The 10,619-nt window shown below is 39.3% G+C and overlaps 1 pseudogene; it reads left to right on the forward strand.

The window, feature by feature from the left end:
- The first annotated feature begins 3,465 nt into the window (after positions 1–3,465).
- Positions 3,466–10,376, forward strand: LOC118000985 (annotated as a pseudogene).
- The last annotated feature ends 243 nt before the right edge of the window (positions 10,377–10,619 follow it).

Below are 10,619 nucleotides of genomic sequence, written 5' to 3' on the forward strand. Positions count from 1 at the left end.
TCTTAAATTCGATAGGACCATAGGAACTGCTTTAGGCCAAGTCAATTTTAATGTTTCCATAAATTTAGCCAATTGTGTTTTAATGATGCCATTTGTTCTTTCCACCAGTCCACAGGACTGAGGGTACTGGGTACAATGGAAATGTTGTAACAGAAGCCAAAGAGAGTATATTTGCTTCATGATGTGGCCAGCAAAGTGTGTTCCTTGGTCACCATGTAATTCCAAGGCTATGCCCCAAGCAGGTATTATCTTTAGTAACAATGCTTTTGCAACAGCTGAGGCAGTAGCACACCAGCAAGGAAGAGCCTTAACCCAATGAGAAAACACACAGCTCAGGACAAGGACTTAGTTGTAACCATGAGAAGGTGGCAGTTGGATGAAACCCATTTGCTGGATCTCAAAAGGCCCACTAGGTAAATCAAAATGTCTGGGAGCTGTCTGAATCATTTTCCCTGGGTGAAATTTTGGACATATAGTGCAGGTTAAGAGTGCTTCCTTAGCAGCCTTAGAAACATTTCCCACCATTGCTTCAGAAAACTTAGACTTTGTCAGTTGCCCAATGAATCATTTGATGGGCTATTTCAAGTAGTTGTTTTGATTTTTTCTTTTTTCCCCCAGAGATTCTGGTAGTACTGGTTTGTTACTTGGGCCATACCATGAATTTGTTAAGGAACTGAAAATACAATTGTCAGCCCAATAAAGTTTTTCTCTGTGTGGTGCACTGAATCAGGCATCCTTTACAATAAGATTCAAATCTTCTTTTGGAAAGTAATATTTGCTATGAAGTTATTAGTTCAGTGGATTTAAGACGGGCTGTTTTTGCTGCTTGATCGTCTAAATTATTTCCTATAGCCTCATCTGATTCTAATTTTGAATACCCAGGGAACTTGATAATGGGGGGGAGGAAGGGAGTTCAATTAAATCTAATAATTCAATGGCAAAAGCTATATTTTTAATTTAACACCCTCCAGAGGTTAAAAATCTTGTTTTCAAGACAAACCCAAATCATGAACAACTACAAAGGTGTCGTGACTATTTTTTCCTTTTGCTAAAATGTAAAAGCTCTATGTAGTTGGAGCATAAAATTCTGCCTGTTGTGCCAAAGTAGCCGTTGGTAAAGGAGCTGCTTCCGTTATTTGGAAGGTAGTGGTAATAGTGGACCCACCCAGCACAGTATTTCCTTCCAATATTCCTTAAATAGGAACCATCAGTAAACCAAGAGAGTTCACATTAATAATAGACTTTTCTGCAAGTCAGCTCTAGGTGTCAGCAGTCGGTCAGTTAGACCGGTCTAAGACCAGACCAAGGTTAGACAGTCGTGGTGTGTCTAGTCAACAGCTGAAGGGAGAAGAGTTATGGGAGACTTCCTGGTGGGACAGGGCCCCTGGCACTGTGGGCTGCCTAGGAGTCCCAGGGACCTTGTCTGTGGCCCCGCCCCACCCCGCCCCTCAGCCCCCGCCCGCTGAGCGCGCCAGGCGAGGCAGAGCCAGGCGGTGGAACGGGATTCCCTTCCCTCCCTCTGCGGAAACCTGGGACTCTTGCAGCAGGCAGCAGATGCACGGCCGCTACCTCCCCACGTGCCTGGTCAGCCCCAACGCCTAAAATGCAAAGTGCAAGTAGGGCGAAAAGCAAGCAGTGCGCCGCGTCGCGCCTCGGTGGCCCCTGGAGGTCGCCCCAAAGCCCGCCCCCTGCATTCAGGAGGCAACGGGTCCTGTGGAGGAAGTTCAGGTGTAATCTCTTAAAATAAAAAAAATTAATGGGCGCCTGGGTGGCTCAGTTGGTTAAGCGACTGCCTTCCGCTCAGGTCATGATCCTGGAGTCCCGGGATCGAGTCCCGCATCGGGCTCCCTGCTTGGCAGGGAGTCTGCTTCTCCCTCTGACTCTCCCCCCTCTCATGCTCTCTCTATCTATCTCATTCTCTCTCTCAAATAAATAAAAATAAAATTAAAAATTAAAAAAATTAATTAATTAATTAAAATGCAGCGAGATCTAATGTAGGGAGAAGTTAAAATTAGAAGAGGTGAGTCGGCTTGCAGAAAGATGTTGAGTGCTGTCTTTCCCAAATGAAGGCAAATAAAAATTGGCTTTTGAGGATCCACGGGGATACTATAGAAAGCACTACAGAAATCAGTTATAGAAAAAAACTTACTCTTTGTGGGAATGGAGGTTGGAGAGTGTGAAGTTTAGAGAGAATTGAGTGTTAGGAAGTGGCAGTGCTATTGATGTCTTTGGGGTCCTGGACAAACCTCCACCCTTGTCCATGAAGTTTCTTTACAGAAAGGATGAGTGTACTACAAGGACTGATACCAGAGACTATAAGTTTTTGAGCCTTGCATTCCTCTATAATTGGTTTTATTCCTGCAGTAGCTTCAAAGTTTAAAGGGTATTGCCTGATATTAAGAAGGGGTTTGCTTGGATCAACTTGAATCTTTACTGGGGAAGCTGAATGGTCTGCTTGATATCTGTTGTGGATTTTGCCATAAGTCCTTTAGGGACTTTTTCTAAGAGAATTAAGCTCTCAGTGTCCTTATTAGCTGATTTAAGGGGAAAGACTTTTAGAGGTATTGAATGGTTTCCAATGCTGCCAGTTGAAGGAGAGGTTGAATTGATTTTAAGAATAATTTCCCTTTTTTGGAAAAAAGAGATGGCAGTGTGGTATTTTTCTTCCAAGTAGATGGACAGGAGCTGAGTGGACTAGTAAAAAGGAATAGGACTGTCCTGAAGAAGGACTAATTGAAAAGGTAAGGAAAGAGGCTTATAACCTGGTAAGGGTTTATTAGAAATTCCCACCAATGGAATTTTTTCAGTACTCCTAGTAAGGGATTATTTGAGGATGAACGCAGAAAAGTTGGGCCAGTGTCAAAGTGATAAGAACCTCACTTCCAATCATTACCGAAGTTTCACCGAGATGATTAAGGGGCAAAATCAGAAAGACCTCTTGTGTTTTCTGGGAGCAGCCTCTGTGCATTAGAGAGGTTGAAGGTTTGGTGTTAGAGGATTGCCTCTGGTATTTCTGTTTAAGGCAGTCCTTTTTCCAGTGTCTGGGTTTTTTACAAACATGGCAAATATTTTTAGGAGAAGCTGCTGGTCTAGTTTTTGATTGCCATGGCCTATGAGAGGAGGCAGACATCTGTTGGAGTTGTAAATTTAGATTTTATTTGACTTTCTTTAGGTAGCGTCCTCAAGGGTTCTAGCTAATTGATTGGCTAGACTGACTAGATCAGGGTAAACATAGTCTCCCATTTCATCCCAGTCCTTTTTACAAGTAGAGAAAATTCACGACAGAAGTCATTTGCAAACATGGAATTGAAAGCCATCTGGATGGAATCAACATCTAAAGGAAGGCCTGAGTTTTCCTTAAAAACTATTTGAAACTTATTATAGCAGTCATAAACTGGTTTATCAAGCTTTCGAGTCCATGTATGGATTTTATTCCAATCAATGACTTTAGGGAAGATATGGGGAATGGCTTCCTGTAAAGCTTTAGCAGTCCACCCAACAGGTATCCCGTCCTTCAGTAAGACCATTGGAGATCATCTAATGGCATTCAGCCTTCAGCATCCAGTGTTGACCTTGACCCTTTCCAACAAGTAGATAGACCTATTGATAAAGATCAGAGAAACCAGAGTGATAGGTTTGGATGACAATATTAAATTTATCAGCAAACTGATGAGGGTCTTCAGAAACTCTTGAAACTACTTAGCAATAGTTCTCAATTCAGCCTCCGTCTAGGGAGCATATAAAATGTTCATGACTGTAACTTCTAGGTCTAACCTTGAAAAGGTGCATTGGAACAGGACAGTGTGAAGAGGATGAAACAGGAGGATCTAGAGAAGCCTTGGGATCGTGGGGGTAAAGAGAGAGTTTGGCCACAGAGGAACAAAGAGAAGTAGAAGAGGGAGAGGGAGAGCAACCTAAAGCAGTAGAAGGAGGCTGAAAAGAAGAATTCTTTAAGACCTTATGATTCTTTTCTAATTGAGAAATTTTCTCTATGAATTTGGAAACAGTACTCTGAAAAGAGGCAATCAGTCTTGAGTTCATTTTAAAGTTTCCAAATACCAATTAAGCATACCATTTGATTTGTCTGGTTTTAAATCCATGATTCTCAAGTCAAGTTCTGTGAGTTCAAAAAAGCCCCAAAATGACCACTGTAATTGCAAATTATCTTTGGAATTTGGGGTCCACTGGGGTAAATATTTATAAGAAGGATCATAGTTCTTAAACATAAAACCAGCTGGAGTTGCTGAAGGAGGAAACTCTTGAAGAAACTTAGAATAAGAAACCAGTTCGAGGTTGGCATTTATTTGGGATCAAAGAATTGCAATTTGGGGTACACAGATTTAAATAGAAGCCCAAACAGTGTCCTCCTTACAGGAGGTGGACTCAGGGGTTTTATGGACATAAAAGAAGATTAGGTAAGTTGTTTTTAAGAAGAATTCATTGTTCTGACAAGCAGAGCTAGATTTATACATCTTGTAGATCCCTAACTGGTCAAGCAAAGTGGTTACTAGGCAAAAATTCATTTTTATCAGTCTTTTCAAATGGGATTTTTTTCATTCTTGCTGACTTGGAATGTTGGAATGTGGCCCAGTTCAAAGGTTTAGGAAATAAAACATGCAAGGCAGTTCCTCTGAAATAGCTGCTTCAGCTCTATTTTTATTTTTTTAAAGATTTTTATTTATTTTTTGAGAGAGAGAGAAAGTGAGAGAGAGAGAGAGCAACAAGCAGGGTGAAGGGCAGAGGGAGAAGTAGACTCCCTGCTGAGCAGGGAGCCCGATGTGGGACTCAATCCTGGGACTTCGGGATCATGACCTGAGCTGAAGGCAGATGTTTAACCAACTGAGCCACCTAAGAGCTCTCCAGCTCTATTTTTAAAATGGCTGAAATATGGAAATATCCCAAATGCCCATTGACTGATGAATGGATAAAGAAGATGTGATATATATATGAATATATAATGGAATATTATTCAGCCATCAAAAGAATGAAATCTTGCCATTTACAATGACATGGACGGAGCTAGAGGGTATTATACTAAGTGAAATAAGTCAGAGAAAGACAAATACCATATGATTTCACTTATATGTGGAATTTAAGAAACAAAATAGATGAACATAGGGGAAGGAGGAAAAAGAGAGAGAAAGGCAAATCAGAAAACAGACTCTTAACTACAGAGAACAAACTGAGGTTTACCAAAGAGGAGGTAAGTGAGGGGATGGGTTAAATGGGTGATTAAGGAGGGCACTTGTGATGAGCACTAGGTGTTGTATGTAAGTGATGAATCATTAAATTTTACACCTGATATTTAAAAAAATAAAAAAAAATAAAGATGGCTCTCCTTATTTCATTTTTCACAGGTAAAATGGTAGAATTAATTTAAATACATTTAAGAAATGCTATTTAAATATAAGCACTTATTAGTAAGTTATAGTTGAGTATTAGGGAATAAAATTACTGGTCACTTAAATATACAAAGGAGGGGCAAATATTGGATAGGGGCATAGCATGAGAGATTTATTGCATTATTCTATTATTATTTGATAAAATGTTTTATATTTCTATTTTTAAGATCATATTCTACCCCATCTTTGCTGTTTTTAAGTTTTCCTCCATCATTTTTGCCATAAGGTATTACGTGTTAATATGATTAGAAGAAAGGACAAGTATAATGTGTTTCTCCCAACAGTGTACTTCGTCAAAATTTAATTTATTTAATATTTTGATTATTCTAATTTCTAATTAATGGTGTGTTAGTGTTTTTGGGTGAATCCCTGAAGTTCTTGGTGTCATGGGCTCCTATTCATATTATGTAAGGCATTGGACAGAAAGATACTATCTTTAGGCAAAAAAATAAAAGGTGAACATTAAATATTTTCAAATGAAACTCAGAGTATAAAAAGTTAATGTAATTGATTTTGAATCCCAATCATTTTTATGGTCCTCAGTTATGTAAATTAGATTATACTTTCAAAGAAAAAAAGTGTCCATTGATATCATCTTATTCCCCGTGGAGCAGATATCCTTGCCATACAAAAACACTAACACTAAATAGCAAGACTGTGAAATATGTCTATAACCTCACGGTTTTAGGATATTTCTCATGTTATGTAATATTTTTTACTGTGCCAGGCCTTATAGCGTTTATGAGTACATGTTTCATTCAGACACAACTAGATTTGACATGCGGCCATGTTGTTTACTGTCCGAATCAATTGGAGTCTGTCAGTTTACCATATCCAAGTCACATACCCCTCAGGTAACAGTGCCTACACGAGGAATATTATATATTAAATAATATATGTATAAGACTTAAAGTTTATGACACATAGAAAATCCTGGCTGTTAAAACACTCTAGTGTTTAAAACATGCTATAATCTTGAAGATTTCCCTAGATTTCCATTTTTTGAAATGTATTTAATGATAACTATCTGTAAAATGTAATTTTTATTGAAGTCTTTTAGAACTTTATACAGTGTTGTGTATTCCCTATACATATCCCAATGAAAGGTTGATTTTATAATTATATATATATATTTTAAAGACTTTATTTATTTATTTGAGAAATAGAGAGAGCACAGTGGGACCTTTCCTGAGAGCCCACGGGGCTCGATCCCAGGATCCTGAGATCATGACCTGAGCCAAAGGCAGACGCTTAACCGACTGAGCCACCTAGGAGCCCATAAATACCTTGTTTAAAGTAATTTAAATAAAATCAGTTTTGAGTTATCTATATTTTACCTTATCTATGGCTTAGGTGTGATTAAGTTAGTTCTTCTAATATTGAATTTGAAGTAACAAAAATCTATCTTTTTATAATTCCCATCCAACAAGAAAGGTGAAACTTAGAAAAGGGAGGGGAATTATATCTTGAATAATTCCTAAAATAATAAAGGAATAGAAAGAAAAAATGTAAAGAGTACTAGAGATACTATACAACCCACATGCTTTTTTTTGTTTAAAAAACTCAAAGACTCTTTTTGGTACTAATTAGTGGAAATTAAATCTGAATTATTTGTGTTTGTATTTCTTCTCTTATTGACAGTACTTATTTTGGTAACACATGCAATTACTCAACTCCAGATTGCTTTTTTTCTCATCCCAGGTAACTCAGGATTATTAGGAAAAGCAGGGTTACAAAATATAACATACTCTAAATTCTTTTTGAAATCAATCAGATAATTAATGTTTTTCCCCTCCCCCCACATACTATACAGTTCAAGTGTCTGCTGTTAAGTTTAAGTTTCAAATGCTAACTCTACACATCTGATGAGTCTAGGGATTTAAACAGTTATTATAGAAAAATGGCATGTTCTTAAAAAAGCCAGAATCTGGTCTCTTACCCTCTATTTACTCAAAGGATAAATTTTACCACTGTGTTATGACCACCGACCGAAGTTGATTTAAGAGACACAATGTCTTCTTTTTTTTTTTTTTTAAAGCATGACTTCCATAATAATTGATGCAAGAGAGACCCCTAGCAGCATCTGCACATGCTGAACTCTTAAATCAATGATGCTGGCTTCATTCCCAACTAACAGGTGTACCTACATTGATTAATCTTTTTGTGCCACCAAGAAAAGGAAATACGACATCAGGGGCATTCACCCTGACTTTTCCAAATATTCATGATATGATGTAATGTTTGCAAAAATATAGGTAGTGCTTCACTTTTTCACCCTGCACTGCTTAGCAACCCAAATGGTTGGAGTCATAGGTGGCAATAAAGCACAACATGGATGCTAGTCAGGATGAAATAATACTTGGCTGAAAACCACAATACTGAAAACCAAAATCCCTGACCATTTGCCTACTCCAGTCACAGATTTGCAAAAGATATATGCAGAAAGTGTGTACAAGACAAAAATTTTCCTATTCTAAAAAATGAGACATGATACCTCAAACTTGTCCGCAACCCTGGGTAGCCACTGGGTTAGTTGGAAGAAATGGATTCGGTGGTCTCTGGGTGCCCAGAATCTGGACTCTCTAGACTAACACATGAAAGAGAAGAGAAGTAATCCCAAAGTGAGACATCAAGGAGGAGAAAAGCATGATATACACAGCAGAACCAGTTAAGTCTATACCTCAAACCTCCTCTGGGATGAGGTCTCCTACTAAATAATCAAGGGCAGCCTGAGATCTCGCCATACTGTAATTACTGGATGGTACAGAGATATTACAAAGAGAGACAAGAGAATGGTAGATTTCCACATTATCAGTGGCCCAATATTTACCATTCACTTGAGCTGACATGTATTTCCAACAAAGGACGGAAGGGAGAAGAAAGCTTACTCTCCTTAGAAGCCAAAAATTTCCCCAGTTTTTGTTCTTTATTTTTAACTCACTGGGCTTAGATGTCAGACTGTTTTCAGCCAGAAATGTTATATCTGTGAAGGAAGAAGCTCAACAGAGTAGAGTATCAGAATGATCTTATGCAAACCTTCCTGTTTTCCTTTATTCTCACTGATCTGATAGGCATATTCACCCAGAACAATGGCATATACGTTTTAGACACAGAGGCCTATGAAATGGACCAGAGGACAGTTAAGTTTACTCTAAGAACACACAAGTTAGAGAATGAAATTTTGATCTTCGAGATCCCATCTTGATTTATGCCAACACATTTGTCGATCCAAGCTCACTCTAAAAGGGTTACACAATGGATACTGTATAATAGCATAATGCCAGCAATAAGGAGTACTTCAAATTTGTCCCTACCCCATAAACTTTGACAGTGGGAACCTCTCACATTTTCAAGTGAATCTATTGATTCCACAGTGAAATTAACGGTCCACAATATATATATAAAAGCGTCTGACTGACTCACTTTTCTTATTCTGCTCAGTGCAAGCCAGAAAGGTTTCACTTGGTGCCTATTTGGGGTTTGCTTCTCTCAATTAGCAGCCCTATCATCTCCTCTGGAGCTTGTTCTCTTTCATTCCTCTACCACTGAATTACCCCAATTACAATTTTCTCTTAGGGGCAAGAAGAGACATAAGAATATAATACCAGCATTCTATAAAAAAAAAAAAAAAAATAGAACAATGAAACAATTTCAAAATCATATGCGACAGTTGCCTAGAATCTTCACACCAATTTCTTCTTAAAATATTATTTTTCAGTAAATTAATGTTTCTAGAATCCAAAACAATCCAAACTAGAATCATATAAGAGAATTTACACTGTATCAAACCTTACTAATAATTTTAAAGATCAAGTAGTCAGGAGGCCAGACAAAGCAGGGAGAGATCATCCCATGTGGCTCCATGGTCCCTTCCTTTCATTATACACATTATACACATACTTTCTGCTCCAGAATAATAGGAGAGGTTTCTATAAGAGGTTCACAGGTTAGCCCATACAACAAGATGTTATGAAATATCTATGTCCTATTTTCCAGAGACTTGTATAGTTTATGTGACATTCTCTACAAATTATGTTTATTTTTCTTAAGCAATCCTAATCCACAGACATTAAGAGTACTGCATAGATAATGACTAGTATCATTAATCTATTTCCCCAGACATTCAATTATCATATTTACAAGGAAATTACACTAGGTTACCTGCCTTTTTTTTTCTATCCTCCAAAGTGTCCCCTCATCCATTAATCATAGAAGAAACTGATCACACCAGAGAAGGTTGGGCCTAGGTTCTGGGGGCAGGCAGGCCACTGCATCTAGCCAGAGCCTGGGCCCTGACTTGCTCCCCTCTCCACTGCCCCCAGGCCCATGGGCAGTAGCCATAGTGCCCAGCCAGAACGACAAGATCCTGAAGCCCTACTTCCACAAGAACTGGCAGCTGTGCATGGCCACGTGGTTCAACCAGCCCACAAGGAAGATCTGCAGACACAAGGTCTGGCAAGCCAAGGCAAGCCCCATTGCCCTGCGCCCTCCCCGCCAGGACCTGTCTGGCCCATTGTGAAGTGCCCCACTGTAAGGTATCATACCAAAGTGTGAACTGGCAGGGGCTTCAGCTGGGAAGAGTTATGGGTGGCTGGCATCCACAAGAAGGTGGCATGGGCCATTGGGATCTCAGTGGATCCAAGAAGGTGGAACAAGTCCACTGAGCCCATGCAGGTCAATGGGCAGTGGCCGAAGGAGTACCACTCCAAGTTCATCCTCTTTCCCAGGAAGCCCTCAGCCCCCAAGAAAGGAGACAGTGCTGCTGAAGAACTCAAATTGGCTACAGAGCTGACAGGGCCAGTCATGCAGATGCCAAATATCTACAAGAAGGAGAAAACCAGAGTCATTACAGAGGAAGAGAAGAATTTTAAGGCATTGGCCAATCTTTGCATGGCACATGTCAACGCCTGGCTCTACATCTGAGCAAAATGGGCTGAGGAAGCTAAAGAACAGGATGTTAAAAAGAAAAAATAAAGTGCCATTGGCACCTTGTGTTTAAAAGAAAAAAAGAGGGCGCCTGGGTGGCTCAGTTGGTTAAGCGACTGCCTTCGGCTCAGGTCATGATCCTGGAGTCCCGGGATCGAGTCCCGCATCGGGCTCCCTGCTCGGCAGGGAGTCTGCTTCTCCCTCTGACCCTCCCCCCTCTCATGCTCTCTCTCTCAAATAAATAAATAAAATCTTTAAAAAAAAAAATAAAAATAAATAAATAAATAAAAA

The sequence above is a fragment of the Mirounga leonina genome, unplaced genomic scaffold (genome assembly GCF_011800145.1).
Source record: "Mirounga leonina isolate KUSES-001 unplaced genomic scaffold, KU_Mleo_1.0 Mir_53, whole genome shotgun sequence".
NCBI classification, from domain to species: domain Eukaryota; kingdom Metazoa; phylum Chordata; class Mammalia; order Carnivora; family Phocidae; genus Mirounga; species Mirounga leonina.